This window comes from Paracoccidioides brasiliensis (genome assembly GCF_000150735.1).
Source record: "Paracoccidioides brasiliensis Pb18 unplaced genomic scaffold supercont2.5, whole genome shotgun sequence".
NCBI classification, from domain to species: domain Eukaryota; kingdom Fungi; phylum Ascomycota; class Eurotiomycetes; order Onygenales; family Ajellomycetaceae; genus Paracoccidioides; species Paracoccidioides brasiliensis.
Genome location: NW_011371362.1, coordinates 2,104,305 through 2,120,915, shown reverse-complemented (window position 1 = coordinate 2,120,915; position 16,611 = coordinate 2,104,305).

Below are 16,611 nucleotides of genomic sequence, written 5' to 3'. Positions count from 1 at the left end.
CTAACGTAACGTAAACCGCCACACAACGCACGCCGCCACACAACGCACGCCCCAAAAAGCCGATTTTTGAACCCAACCTTCCACCTTCAATCATCTACAACATGCCAACCAAAGAAGCTGTAGAGCTCGCAGTGGCTGAATTCCTTTCGCAAGAGGCTGGCAATTATACTACTGTTGCAAAAAAATACGGAATTCATCGAACTACGCTTATGCGACGCGTTACGGGCAAATCAGTGTCTCGAGAAACTGCCGACTCCCTATATAGACAGAAACTTACGAACTCTCAAGAGGAAGAGCTTATTCGATATATAAATCGTCTTACGGACCGTGGCTTTCCTCCTACACCTCGAATTCTTCAAAATCTATTTGAAGAAATCCTTCAGGAGCCGATTGGCGAGCATTGGATCTCTAGATTTTGTCAACGCCACAAGGATCGCATCAAAAGCCTATATTTACGAGCAATTGATCAAAAACGCAAGAGAGCTGATAAGTCTGAGTATTTTCAGCACTTTTTCCAGCTTGTATTTGATTGATTTTTATTTACATTGCCTGCAATTTAATGAGGGGTTGCTAATGCTTGAGCATCTTAGCTAGACGAAAAGGTCAAAAAATTCAACATTCGACCATCTAATACGTGGAATCTTGATGAGAAGGGCTTTCTTATGGGCGTCATGCAAATCAGCAAGCGAATAGTCTCTGTACAGCAGCTTAAGAGCGGGAGCTTGCTAGGCACGATTCAGGATGGGAGTAGAGAATTCATCTCTTTGCTAGCCGCCATATCAGCCAGTGGAAGGTCAACGCCGCCAGGTCTTATATATCAGTCAGACTCCGGGGATTTGCAAGATACGTGGCTAGAAGATTTTGATTCTAAAGAGCATGAGGTCTTTTTTGCTGCCTCCCCGAACGGCTGGAGCAGTGATCAATATGGATTACATTGGTTGCAACGGGTCTTTAATCCTCATACAAAGGCTAGGAATGGAGCCTGGCGCCTGCTCATCCTTGACGGCCATTCTTCTCATGTCAATATGAAATTCATCAACTACGCTGATCAAAATCGTATTATCCTTGCTGTACTGCCGCCTCATTCAACTCATCGCTTGCAGCCTTTGGATGTTGGTATTTTTGGACCTTTATCAAAGGCATACTCTCAGCAGGTGGATTTATTCTTACGCTCAGCAATGGGAGGTGTATCCATTAAAAAACGCAACTTCTTTTTATTATTCCACAACGCCTGGAAGCAAGCTGTCACGAAGTCAAATATAGAGTCTGGATTTGCTGCTACTGGCATTTATCCTCTCTCACCAGATCGGGTGCTTAGCAAGCTTGCTAGACCAAGCACTCCAGTCACAGCAGAGCCAGTCACACCCACTACCATACGAGGACTGCGACGGGCAGTTAAGAAGTTAAATCAACGGCGAAGAATCTCTACTGGGTTCCGAAAAATCATTCATGCTAGTGAAAGACTAGTTTTTGAAAAAGAGATTTTGCAGCATGAAAATAAGCTTCTATACAAAGCTTTACGAAAGGAGAAGAAGCGCCGCCAATGTGGAAAGCCTCTAGGTCTTGTGGATAAAGAGAATTCGCGTGCTGCTCAATTCTTTTCACCTTCTAGGATTGCGGCAGCACGTCAGCAGCTTGAGACCGACGAGGCTGCTAAGATTAGTGAGGCTGCTGAAAAAGCAGCAGGCAAGCTTCAACAGGATATATTACGTCAAGAGAAAGCGATCGTAAAAGCTGCAAAGCAAGCTGCAACTCGAGCTCTTAGGCTGGCTAATGCTCAGAAGCGAGAGAGACAAAAAGCTGAGGTTGCTGCTCGCGTGGCTGCTCGTAAACTAGCTGCTGAGCGAAAGAAGACTGATAAGGAAGCTGCTCAGCAAGCTACTAGAGAGTTAAAGCTTTCTAGAGATCAAAATCTCGTTGCCGCCGCCAGATCAGCCAGGTCAGCCAAATCCCCTACAAAGGCCGTACGAAGCCAGGGGCCTGGCGAAAAATCTAACCAGGCCAACCCTATACAACCTTCCCAATCCGGTAATCAGTCAATTACACGCCTATCAGCAAGCTCCCTACGACCTACTTCTTCTAGCAGTTCCTCCACGTCGCCGTCAATTCCTTCTTCGCCCACCCCGCAATTATCACGTTGTGGCCGCATTATTCGACTTCCATCTAGATTTTTGGATTAACTATACATTTTTATATGATCTATTCCTTCTACTAGATATATATTTTTAATTCAAATTAAATAAATTCATGGGTGGTTGAGAAATTGGTGGAATTCCTTGGGTGGTTGCTTGCTTGTAGAGGCGTGCGTTGTGTGGCGGCGTGCGTTGTGTGGCGGTTTACGTTAATCCACCACCCAACGCCCGTTTACACTCAACGCCCGCCATTTCGCCATCACTATGATGAAATATTTTCAACATTATTTCAACAACACAATTAGGTTTTAAGATGATATATTATAGGATGAAAATATATATAGAAAATTACATATAAAAATATATAGCTAATTCAGTAAACATTTGTTTGGCTTAATAACTCGCCCAGAACATGAAATCTTGGGTGGAGGCAGATTCAGCGAGCAAGCAGTCATTAAACCAGTAGAGATTGCAATATCGTCATATCCCTCTGGCAGTGGATCCGTGGGCACCCTGGCAGGGCTCTGAAAACGCGATTTAGCCACTCTTTGCGAAATCAAGGGTCTACTTTCCCGATTAGTAAGGTGATTTTTGAATTCTTCAATCATCTTCTTATTCAATTGTGATTGTAGCCGTACGGCAGCTCATTCTTCCTTTTCTTTTTGATCCTGAGCCTTTTTCTCATCTCTAAGCTCCTTGTCAATCTGCCGTTGAGCAGCTCTTGCGGCCTTATCCATTCCTTTTGCTGTTTTGTGGCCTGGCGAGTTGCCTCCCGCTCCATCCTCTGCTGGATGATATCTGCCTCCTTCTGTTCCTTAAGAATAGTGCGTTGCAGCTTTGCATCCTCCTTACGAGCTTGCTCATCCTTTTTGGCAACCTCTGAGGCCGCCAAATTCTCGCGGATGCTCTGCACCTTTGCCGGCGAGAAGAACTGCGCCAATGATGGATTCAAGGGATCTAGCAACCCCATTGCCCTGCCATGCTTGCGACGTCTCCTCTCTTGATTAAGAGCTTTTTGAAGCTGCAGATTCTCTATTAAAAGACCTCTTTATCAAGTTCTGCCAGATACACCCGGTGAGACCATAGAATTTGAGCGCGCGGTGCTTGACTGCTCCCCCATTCGCAGCCAACAATTAGAAGTAGGTGTCTTGGTTGAATATATTGGGGGGGGGGGGGGGGGGGTGCAAAGGTCGTATTTGAAGCTTTTTAAGAACGCGTTCCGGATCGAATGGATGTAGGCCAGTAGCAGCAAATGCAGCTTCAATATTTGAAGATGTAACTGCCTCCTTCCACGCAGTGTCAAAAAGCTGCCAAAAAGACCTCTTTGTAGTGCGTATGAATCCCATTCCAGTTCTCATTTGTTCATTCAGTTGTTTGGAATATGATTTACCCAATGGTCCAAATATCCCAACATCTAGCGGCTGTAATCAGTGTGTAGAATGGGGAGGAAAGACAGCAAGTAGAATTCGATTCCAATCTGCGTAATTGATGAATGCCATATTAACATGGGATGAGTGGCCATCCAATATAAGAAGTCTATATCCGCGGCCTGCCTTCTTTTTTGTAAGAGGTTCAAAGATCTTCTTTAACCACGTTAACCCATATTCATCATTGCTCCACCCATTTTCTGAAGCAGCGAAGTAGGCCTGATCCTTTTCACTATCAAAATCTTCGAGCCAAGTATCTTGCATATCTCTTGATTCCCCTTGATATATGAGAGCAGGTGGGAGTGAAGTTCCATCTGCGCAAATTGAGGCAAGTAGTGTTATGAATTCTCGACTGCCATCCTGGCTGGCACCTATCATACAGCCCGATTTGAGCAAATTAATCGATGCAATACGTTTGAGGGTGTGAATGAATCCTAATAGGAATCCTTTCTCATCAAAGTTGTAGATATTCGCAGGTTCAAGGTTGTATTTCATGATTTTTGCCTGCAGCTGAAAAATTAAGATAAATTAGCAAGATGAGAATTAAAAAAGCAGTATAAGAAAGAAATCTATTACAAGATCAAAATAATGCTTGAAGTATACAGAATTGTCTGCAATCTTGCATTTTTGGTCGATATTTCACAGGTAGAGTGACTTGATCACATCCTTGTGGCACTCGCAGAACTGAGCCACCCAGTTGACTCCAATAGGTGCTTTTAGAATCTCAACAACGAGATTATGAAGGATTTGGGGCGTACAAGGGAAACCGTGATCTGCCAATCAATTGATATGAAAAAGGAGCTGTTTTTCTTGCGAATCAGTGAGAGCTTTGCAGTGGATAGAGCTTGCTTCCTTTCTTGACATTTGAACGCCTCTATAACGCCTTGACAATGTATATCAGCTGATTCCATATTTTTTAGCGGTCTCAGTGTAATTAGGCGTTGATTGCGCGTTCAAATCATCAATCGCGGCTTGTATAACTGCTTCATGGTGCATGTTGTGGGTGGTTAAAGATGAATGAAAAATGAAGATTTGAGCGGGCGTTGGGTGTAAACGGGCGTTGGGTGGTTGATTACGTTACTGAAGACAACAGCGCTGTTGAAAACAACAGCTCAATTCAACATCAGATGATCACTGCAGACTCTCAACCTTCTGAAAGATGCTGAAAGAACTGATGATATCTTCTAACAAAATCAACTAATCAATTACACATCTCAATTGAGGAATTCAGAGAGGCAATTCACTTGAACAGTGACTGTGTTTATGTCACGGCTTCAGCTAGGCGCAGATGAACTGGTGTTCAATTGCCAACTAGGTAAGCTATCTGAGCGAATCCTAAGATGATTTCTAAAAGATGGGTTCAGGGAAGGCTCTGTTTATATATCCCTTTTTCTCTATCGCCGTTGCCGGGCGATTGCTGTTTACCGATCACTTTGGCCCGTATGATGACCGATCGCCTCGGCCTGTATGATGACCAATCGCCTCGGCCTGTGGCGATTACGCTGTCGGGAAGGTTGGACATAAGCCTGTTCTGCGCCATCACACAAAGGACATTTGAGATTCATATCCATAAGCTGTTAGAAAGGGTGTCATCCCAGTTGATTCATTCATCAGAGCTCCAGTTGCATGGTCCATCATCAGCAGCCACTCATCCCAGTTGTCCTGATAGTAGTTTACATATGGGCGGAGCTTGGTTACCAGGTATTGATTCACAATCTTAGTCTGACCATCTGTTTGTGTGTGATGAGCTGATGAAAGCTTCAGCTTAACTCCCAATTGCCTTATGAACTCACTCCAGAAGTCTGAGATAAATTGTGGCCCATGGTCTGATACAATTGAATTATAAGGGGTTGAACCCCTAGATTCGCTCTGGCTGGCTGACTCAGCCTAGCCATCGTTTGCACGTGCGCACGTGATCATGCTACGCGAGCTTGCTTAAGCTCGAGTTCTCGTCTCATTCTTTTCTTCCCTTTCTCAAGCAATTCGTCCTTGTTATATAGGAGGACTAGCCTCTAGTTCTTAGAGCTTAACCCTTTACATGAATCTGGTGCTCTGTAATATCCATAGTAGTGCTTCAAGAACAGTCTCACTAGCTTTTTGACATCTGTCTTTCTTGTAGTAGAAATAGATATAGGCTTCTTGCTTAGTTGACAGATAATCATCAATATTGCATCATGGTCTTTTTTTGTCATAGAGTCATTCATGAAGTTCATTGAGATGTGTTGCCAGGCTCTGCTGGGGATTAATAGTGACTTCAGCAGTTTTAAAGTTTTATTCTGAGAGATTTTTATTTTTCATCACATTAGACAATTGTTCACATATTGATTAACATCTTTGATCCAGTCATTCTAGTAGTATTTTGTCTTCACTAGCAAGTGTAGCTTTCTCTTCCCAGGATGCACTGTAGATGACTGCTCATGAATCTCTTTTAGAAAACATGCTCAGAGAGTAGAATCTTTCTCAATTGATATCACTAAATGCTCTTCAAAACACAAAAGTTCATCTATTAGCTCTCAGTGCTGTTTTTTCTGTTGTGCTTTCTCACATTCTGGTTTCAGTGATTCTGCTTCTTTGTTTCTTGCCTTGACTTCATTAAGTATGTGTGTGTCTGCATTCAGAGCCTTGACCTCAACATATTTCTTGATGATCTTTGAGTTCAACCTCTTTGACTTGAGAAGTAGTTGCATCCAAGTGTTTTTGCTATCTTTTTGAACCTCTGGCTTACTCAGTGTGTCTACTAATATATTCTGACACCTCAGCCTGTACTGAATTAGAAAGTAGAATGAAAAGAGAAACTCTGTCCATCATGCTTGTTTAGCATTGAGATTCTTAATTGTTATGAAGTACTTAAGAGCTCTATAATCAGTCAAGATCTTGAATCTCTCTGTTCTCTGAAGGTCTTTCAGCTCAGTATATCATTCTGTCAGTGCTCATACAATTGCTAGCATCTTCTTGTCATAAATCTCATAGTTTCTCTATACTTCACTCATTGAAGTAGAATAGAAAACAACTGAATATTACTGCTCATCCTTACACAACTGAGATAGAACATCAGCTATAGCATTATCTGAGGCATCAGTCTTCATCTGAATCTCCCAATTCAGGTCATAATAATGAAGCACAGAGGCTTTGAACAAAGCTCTCTTCATTTAATCAAAAGCACACTGGCAGGTCTTATTTCACTCAAAGAGTTGATTCTTTCAGATGAGCTTAAACAATGATTTTATAATCTGACTGTAATTCTTGATGAAATGTCTATAGAAGTTGTAGAATTTCAAGAAAGATTGAACTTCTTTGATTGTATTAAACACTGTTCATCTTGATATCACTGCAATCTTTTTTAAGTCCACTTTGATCTCTTAATCAGTGATAATAAAACCTAAGTACTTTGTCTATTGAATATAAAACTCACATTTTGAGATACTTGTCTGTAGTCTAGCTTCTCATAATTTAATCAACACCTTTTTGACATGCTTCTTATGTTCTTTTAAAGTTTTATTGTAGATAAGTAGGTCATTTACAAAGACAGTCATAAACTGATCCAAGTAGTCAAAGAAAATAGTATTTACAAAGTATTGAAAGATTGCTGGGCCATTGCTTAGGCCAAAGAGTATGACCTTATACTTGTAGATCTCATAACACATTCTAAAGGCACTCAGATCTTCAGTCTCAGAGTGTATGTATATTCAATAAAAGTCTTGACAAATGTCCAATTTAGTAAAAAACTTGACTTCATTTAGTTGTTCCATGAGCTCATCAACTAATGAAATTGAGTATCAATTCTTCTTTGAGATTATGTTAAGCCAGTGATAGTCTACATAGAACCTCAGCTTGTCTGTATTATGAGCTATAAGAATTGAAAAAGTAAATGAAGAAGTCACAGATAAGATAAAATCTTTTTTTATATTGATCTCAAGATACTACTTGACAGTCTCAAGTTCCTTCAAGCTCATTCTATATAGTCGTGCATGGTCAATAGCTTTATTCAGATCAGTTCTTTTTTCAATCTCAATTTTATAGTTCACTTTCTTTCAGAAGAGTGATAATTGATCAGATGCAGTTTTTGAGAAAATATCATAAAATTTCTTGTAGTCTGCTGGCAGCTGTTTGTTAATCATCTATTCATTCTTCAATTCTACATCAACAATGATCCTCTTTTCCTCAATGATTTTGTCTATTTCATAGAAACTTAAAATAAAGATCTTTGACTTCTTGTTTCTTTCATGATAGTGAAAAATCACACTCTCAATGAATGTCATTCTTTGCTGTTTATCTGATTTATTTCTCTGTTAAGTCTTTACAGATCTTTCAGTAACTTTCTGCTTGAATTCTTCATTGATAAGTCTATCACAGTGATCTGCATTTTGTTAATGATTTGACCTCACTACCGGTCTCTTCAGAATCTTTTTTGTAATCATTATATTGCATTCTTCTGATATCTCATTCTCAATTGTTCATGTGCTTGATCAAACTAGATATTGATTCTTCATATCTAGTCATGTTTTCTGCTTTATAAGTCAAAACTATTCTAGAATCATGTTAGTGCTCCTAAGGTCTGTCATTAGCATTAGTATATTGAGGAACCTTCAGCGATCTACTCATAGATGCAAGAAGATGACTTTTATGATTGGGGTTTCTCTTCATTCATTGAATTCCATGATCTGATGATCTTTTATCAGCTTCTCAAAGTTTGCCTCTAAGGCTTTGACACACTTGTGTGCAAAGCTTTTGTCAATAAGAATACAGCAGTTTGCTCCAGAATCTACTATTGCTCTTGTAGAAATAGTATATTCATTAAAAACTACTTTGATATGTACAGTAAAAAAGTTCTCATCTATTAACTGATCCATAATCAAAGTTTCTAGCACAACTATATTATCTGAAAAAGGAGGCTTTTCTTGGATTTAATTTTTTCCTAACTTGATAACAGCAATCTCAGTATTCACTTTCTTCAGTTCTGCCTCTTGCTTGCATAGGCAATTTCAAGCTATATGATTTTTGCTTTGGCAATTGAAGCATTTCACATTCTTCTTCCAATTTTCATTCATCTATACTGATGAGGTTGGAGTTGAAATTGATTCATAGTTCTGAGATATAGGAGTTCCCCCACAGCTGTTTTGAGTCATTGAAGTTCCTTCATAACTGAGCAGTTTTCAGTTATGGTGATCTGACATGCTCTTAAGATAGTGAGCAGTCTGGTTGCAGATATTTTGAATCTCTTGAAAGATGCTATAATTGATACAAACTACTGCAATCATAAGTTGAAGATCAAATAAAATCTTATAAAGAAAGTCTGCTTTATAATCTCTCTTATAAACCTGAGATTCACCAGTCAAATTCAAGAATTTAATCATAAATATGTGATAGTCATTTTTTTTTTCTCATTATTAGATATTAGTATTCTGTGTTTACATTCTCAAACTTATTAACATTCTCATATATTTCTTGTAAATGCTTAAACACTTTCTCAGCTGTTTCAAACTTTTCAGAATGGTTTTTCTTCATTTTTGAGGCTAAGTGTCTAGTAGCTTCATCAGCAGTTTGGTTTTCAATATAGGCAATATAGCTTTCTTCAGTCAAAAAGTAGTTAGTGTTGATAGCTAGCTTGCATTTCATTCAGAAGAGTCAGTTTTTGAATATCAGTTTTTTTCCATTAATAAGATACTTAGAGTCATCAAGTTTAGCTGATTGTCACATCTGTTGATTGTTCACCAGTCTGATTTAAGAGGCTAAAAAGTTCACAGTCTGCTATAAAGTATTTTGTTTCTTTATTAAACTGTTTACTTGCTGGTCAAGTTCATCTACTTGCTTTCTCTACTCATCTTATTCTGCTTTAACCCTTTCTAGAGTGCCTCTTACCTCATTTATAAGGCCAGCAATCTTTTGATATACTCACTCTGAGTTTTCTTCAATTGCCGCAAGGAACTATTTCTTGAGTATGGGATTTTTTGAACTTATATTCTTCTCAATCAGAGTTATCATATCCCAGTCTGATCTTTATTGACTGTTGAATTCTCTAACTGCTTCTGACATCTTAGCAGTTTTTCTCAGAGGTTCTAAAACAAAAAGAGATAAAAATTCTCAGAGGTTTTTTACTTAAAAACCTGCTTTAAAAAGAGCAAGAAAAGTATATGATCTTAAGATTATATCACAGCTTCAGCTAGGAACAGACAAACTGATGTTCAATTGCCAACTAGATAAGCTATCTGAGTGAATCCTAAGATGATTTCTAAAAAATAGGTTCAGGGAAGGCTCTGTTTATATATCCCTTTTTCTCTAGTACCATTGCCGGGCGATTGCTATTTACCAATCACTTTGGCCCGTATGATGACCGATCGCCTCGGCCTGTGGCGATTACGCTGTCGGGAAGGTTGGACATAAGCTTGTTTTGCGCCATCACAGTTTATAATGAGTTGACAGTAATCTTTGATAGCATTTTTGATTATGAAAAAAATATTAAAAAACACAGTCACACATTTGCAGATGAAACAGAATAATGTTGCAGCTCAGACAGCTATCAAACAAAATTAAATTAATAAGCTTATTGCAGAATATAATGAACTTAGTCACATTTTAGTTTGAATGACAGTCAGCAATTAAGCAATAAGTTAAGACATCACTCTCTCAGAGAACATAAGAAGATCTGTCAAGATTAATGATTCAAAACATCTCACTAATAACAAGAAGTTAAAGTTTGAGCACTGACTTTCTCATATAAAGAACAAGCTCTAGAAGAATGTCAATCACTATTTCACTGAATACATGAAGATTGCATATATTAAAAATCAGACTGATGAAGATACAGTATGTCATATTGCACTTTGTATGAAAGAGAATCATTCTAAGCAATATTAAACTGCAGAAGAAATACTTGAGCATTTTATTTCAATATATAAGAATGCTAACAAGCTGCAAAATATCAAAAGTGATTATTACAAGTTGATTATATACAATAAGAATAATTATCATGAATTTATTATAAAATTCTTATATCTGATAAGTGAGATCAAGATTATCAAGAGAGACTACAAGATAGACTTCAATAATAAGCTGCCCTTTGATTTTCAGAAAATAATAGTAGTAGTCAATATGATCACTGATACATATACTGAGTTTTAGAAAATTTATATGTAGATAGCTTATATTCTTCAAACAATCAATATCATTCAGAGATCAAAAAGCTTATAGAGAAATGAGTCTAATATCTTCAAGCAGAATATTTTATAGACTATTAATAGTCAAACAGCTCTCAGTATCTATATCTCAAAATTCTTTATCATGAAAAAGATCTTGAACTCTTGTTTAAATATTCAGTGCTACTATTACAAGAAAAAAAAATCATATTGTTAGAAACTGCTCTACAAAGCAGAAGTTTCAGCAGATAATTGCTGAGCTTATAGAGAATAATGTCTCTGAATCTTCAGCAGATTCAAAAAAAAAATGAGTTTGAAAAAAGTTTTCATTTTCAATTGCTCAATAGTGAGTGAGAGATTGAACATGAAGAACTTAATTGAAGAAAAAAGCTTTAATATATCAATTAAATTAGTTTATAATCAAATTATCACTTCTACAAATTCTCTTGCTAATACTGAAGCAAATGATGTAAATTTTATTAACACTTGATATATCATAAAGTTGGTAAGACTATTTAATAAAAAGTTCTAAAAATTTCTATTTAAATGCTATATAAAGAAATACAATAAAGCTTTAGATGAGATGATAGATTATACATTGACCTTAGATCATTGAATGAATAAATGAAGATTTTAGAACATCTCTCTACTGATAACTGATCTGAGTCAGCATCATGTCATTTTGAGATGAAAGTGGCTAACCACATAGGATATATGACTTGATGTCAAGAACTGATATTTCATTAAATCAAATAAGCAATTTATCTCAGAATAAATAGAAGAGTATTCAAAAAAAAAAAAAAGCAAAAAATATCAGATCTGATAAAAAGACTGAAGTGAAGTCAGTAATTCAATCTGACAGATGAAAAAAACCATCACAAATAATAAATCTGAACTTTATTGAAGCTGCTCTCTTTCATAACTATATGAGAAATAGAAACTCTACAGTTTTTGTTATCAGTCTGTGCAAGATTGATAAGCAGCTTGAGAGAAAACAAGATCTTGCAAAAGCTGATATTAAATCTAATGATGAGCTGATCAACAATCTAAGTAATTGAAGAGTCAGATGAATTACCTCCTTTACACAAGAACATTGATTTTAAAATAGAGCTTTAGTCAAATACAAAATTTATCAGAGATGTAAAATACACATCTCTATACAAAATAAATTTGAAGAAATTAGAAGCAGTGAAAATCTATTTGAAAATAAACTTAGTAAAAGACTTCATTATAGCAAGCTTAGTTCTTTATACATCTCTCATTTTAATTGTCTGCAGTGAAAGAAAACTATGATTTTGTGTTGATTTCTGTAGATTAAATATCATAATCAAACAGAATCAATATTCACTATCTTTAATAGATGAGTTGATGAATTAACTCAATAAAGAAAAATACTTCATAAAGCTGAACATCTGATAAGAATTTCACTGCATTTAGATGAACTCTAAATTTGAGAACTTAATCATATTTAAAACCTGCTACAGAATGTATAAATATTAAATAATATCTTTTGATTTTATAAATATCTTTGTTTGCTTTCAATGATTTATCAATGATGTTTTTTTTACTATCTGAACAAGTTCATGATAGTATTCATGAATAATTTTTTAATCTGCAGTAGAACTCTTGAAGAACATAAATAGCAAGTGAATTTAATACTGAACTGATTAAAGGTAGCAGACTTGCAAGCTAGCATTCAGAAATGTGAATTTGCTACTCAAAAAACAAAATATCTAGAGTTTATCATTATCACAGAAAAAATTGAAATAGACTTTGAGAAAACTACTATCATCACAAAGTGACAAATTTTAATCACAGTCAAAGATATTTAATCATTTCTGAGATTTAACAACTTCTATCAGTGATTTATAAGAAACTATAGCTGAATTATAAAATTATTATATTAGTTGACAAAGAAGACAATTTCATTCATGTAAACATCAGAATATCAGTCAGTCTTTGAGAAATTAAAGAAGCAGCTGATGAAGACTTCAACTCTACATTACTATGACTCTGAATGTGAAACTCACATTGAGACTGATGTCTCAGATAAAATGATTAATGAAATACTGAGTCAAAAATTAAATGATAATCTTTGACGTTCTGTGATTTTCACTTCAAATCAATGAATGATATAGAGCTCAACTATGAGATTTATGATAAAAAAATACTTGCAGTCATTTGAATATTGCAGAAGTAATGAGCTGAGCTTGAGAGACTATAATGAGAAAAACAATTCAAGATTCTCACTGATCAATAAGCACTGAAATACTTCATCATAATTAAAAATTTGAATATATATCAGACTTATTAAGCAGAATTTCTTTTTCATTTTTACTTTAAGATTAAATACTGATTAGAGAAGAATAACATATTAATAGATACACTGAGCATATCTGAACATATCAAGAAGTATTTAAATAGCTATCTGTAAATTTTTTTGAAATCAGAGATCTTAAATTTTTAAATCATCTTCTTTATAAATGCAAATATCATTAGTATTGAACTCTCAAAAAAGAAGAATATCACTGAACATATCATATCTCTAAATAAAATAACAATTTTACTTAAGTTTCTGCAATAGCAAGTAGAAGAGAAGAATAATTTCTATATAATGAAGAATAATATATTATTTTATAATGAAAAATTGATAATGTCTGTTTAGAAAAAAGAAACTCCTATAGCTACTCTGCTATAAAAAATTCATAATCAGATCTCAACAGCATATCTGAGAGAATAGAAGACTTTGATTTTGATTTATTCTTACTATTAATAAATCATCTAATAAATAGATATTCTATACTATGTTCAGAATTGTCATATATGCTGAGTTAGTGAGATTTTAAGAGACAAAGTTCTCAGTCTGCTAAAGTTATTATTAATATTGAAATAAGCATGGTAGCATATTGCAATGAACTTCATGAATATGTTAAAGAGTAAAAGTGACTGTGATGTCAGTCTAGTTATAGTTTGCTGATTAAGCAAGAAGATAATTTCAGTTTTTATCACTTATGAGGATATAGTCTATAAGCTGACTTGACTATTCATGTAATTCTACTATTTCTATAATGAGATATCAGATTTAATTGTCTCTAACTGCAGTTTTTAGTTTATATCAAACTTCTGAAATGAGTTTATAGAAATTCTAAACATAAAGTTGAAACTCTTCATAGTATATTATATACAAACAGATGATTAGACAAAGATAATAAATTAGTATATTGTCACACATCTTCACTCATATATTAATTATTATTAAAATAATTAAGATGAGTGATTACTTATCATAAATCATGCTTCTGCAATCATCTCAATCATTCTTACTAAAATCTCTCTCTTTCTAGCTGCAAATGAATATAAGTCATAAACATTATTTGACTGAAGATCTCTATCAAGAGAATTGAAGACAGAGAAAAGAACAAATCATAGAGCTGCTTAAAACTTTGTTAAACAGATGAAAGAGATCTGAAAATGAGCAGATAAGAGCATGAAGATAGTACAGAAATAGATAAAAAGGCAGACTGATAGATATCACTGAGAATCTAACTTCATAGTGAAAGATTTTATCTACTTGATATTAAAATCATACAGAATTAACTGATTAAATCATAAGCTAATAGTATAGAATATAGATCTCTTCAAAATTCTAAAGAGGATAGGCAATGTCTATAGACTGAACCATTTCACAATTATGAAGATTCATTTAATCTTCTTCTGAGACAAGCTGTGCAGGAATTCAAAAGACTATCTATCAAAGTAGACTGTTAAATCATCAGATTCAATTGAGATAGGTGAAGAAAATAAATGAGAAGTAAAATATATATTAGTAAATTAAATAAATTAAGAAAAATTGTAAGATTAAGTCCACTAAAACAGATTTAATAAAAACTCATCTTGATATCTCACTCATGACTTCAAAGAATCATCACACATCATATACAACTTTTATAAGACTAATTCTACAAAAGTTAAATTCTCAAAAAAACTAAATAAGTAGTTGAAAACATAGGAGACAGACAGCTATCTGAAGAATAAGGTTGATGATAACCTACTGGCATGAGAACATGTCTGTCTCTAGACTAAGGGGTGATGTTAAACTCAGCACTCAACTGAGTCTGATCAAGGCCTGGTGTCTAGTTAGACTCAATGTCAAATTAGGCTCAGCATCTGATTAGGTCTAATTCTCATCATGTGACTATATAATTATGTAGGTGGTTATAATTCAGATAGATCTTAGCATTTTCTTTCATCCCATCAAGCTTAGTATTTTGTTACATAGTAGTTAGCAATGCAGAGAGTTTTCTTCTTATGCAGCTTGCATTCACTTCCTAACAATATCAATAAAAGTAATCAAATATGATTAAGATTGAAGTGAATTAATCTTATCTCATATTATCAGCAACTGTACTGTAACATTATCTCTCAGTTTAAAAAAATACTTGTTTTCAAAAAACTATAATAAATAAAAAAAAAAAGTAAAATAAAATTTATCAAACTTATCAATAAATTAATTATCTTAGTTATTATTTATCAGATTTTTATCTACTTTCTTTCATATCTTATTTATATTTGAGTTATCATTATAAGATTCTTGATTAAATGTAGAAATTTATTTGATAATTTAAAAGTGATAGAGTTTAGAAAAATATAAATAGATATAATAATTTTTAACTTAATGATTATTAGATTTATAATATATATAATAGTCTTATTGACAGTATTTCTTTTATTGAGAAGATAAAATTGATAAGATATATAATAAAAATTATATAAAAAGTTAAAAATATTAATCTGATTTAGATTTATAGAATCAAAGTAATTATAATAAGTAAAATAATTATAATGAGTTAAGTGATTAGTGTTAGGGAGTGAATGCGAGCTGCATAAGAAGGAAACTCTCTGCGTTGCTAACTGCTATATAACGAAATACTAAGCTTGATGGGATGAAAGAGGTGCTGGGGCCTGCCCGGGTTATAACCACCCGCATGGTCGTTTGATCACGTGAGAATATTTGGCCTAATCGGGTGCCGAGCTTAATCCGACGTCGAGTCTAACCGGGCATCGGGCCTCGGTCGGGCTCGGTCGGGCGCTGAGCCTAACAATTAGTCTGCTAAGAAGTATAGAACAAAGATGAATAGAAGAAATTAAAGCTAATTTTTAAACAATATACAGAAATTTCTTCTAAATCTGAGATAACTTTAACTGCTAAATTAAATAGTTATAAATTATCATATTAAGACTCTGACAAAATAAAAAAATTCATAAAAAAATTTAATTACTTCTAAACTTTGATCTTATAGAAAATAAATTCAAACTTAGTAATATAGACTGTTAGAGGTTTACTTGAGTCTTGCTTTAAACTGTGTAGTTTGTTTTTTATTTTAATTATCTTGTTTAAGTTGTTATATATATGAAAAAGCTAATTGAAAATTGAATTATAGTTCTAATCACTTGCTTCTTTAGCTTGAGCTAGCTGAAGAAGAATAATTGCTTATATACTTAAATTTAAATTCAAATAGATATAGTAAAACTAAATGATTAAATCTCTAATAGTAGTTTGATCAACATACAGTTTAACTTTGATTAAAAAGAGTTCAATATTAAATTTCAGAGTTTGATAAGTAAATTTTCCAAAGTTTAGTAGTAAGAGTTTTAGATAGAATTAGAATCATAATTAGAAGCTATCTAAAGCTGTCAGTTAAAACTAATATTTAATCTACAATAATTAATTTTAATTGCAGAGCTTCTGAATAGAACTCTTAAATTTCTAATAAAGAGCAGCAAGAAAATTATTATTATTATTATTATTATTATTATTATTATTATTTATTTATTTATTTATTTATTTATTTATTTAAGATGTACTCAGTTAATAATTATGATATCTATTTAGCTAAAACTAGAATTTAACTATTTTAC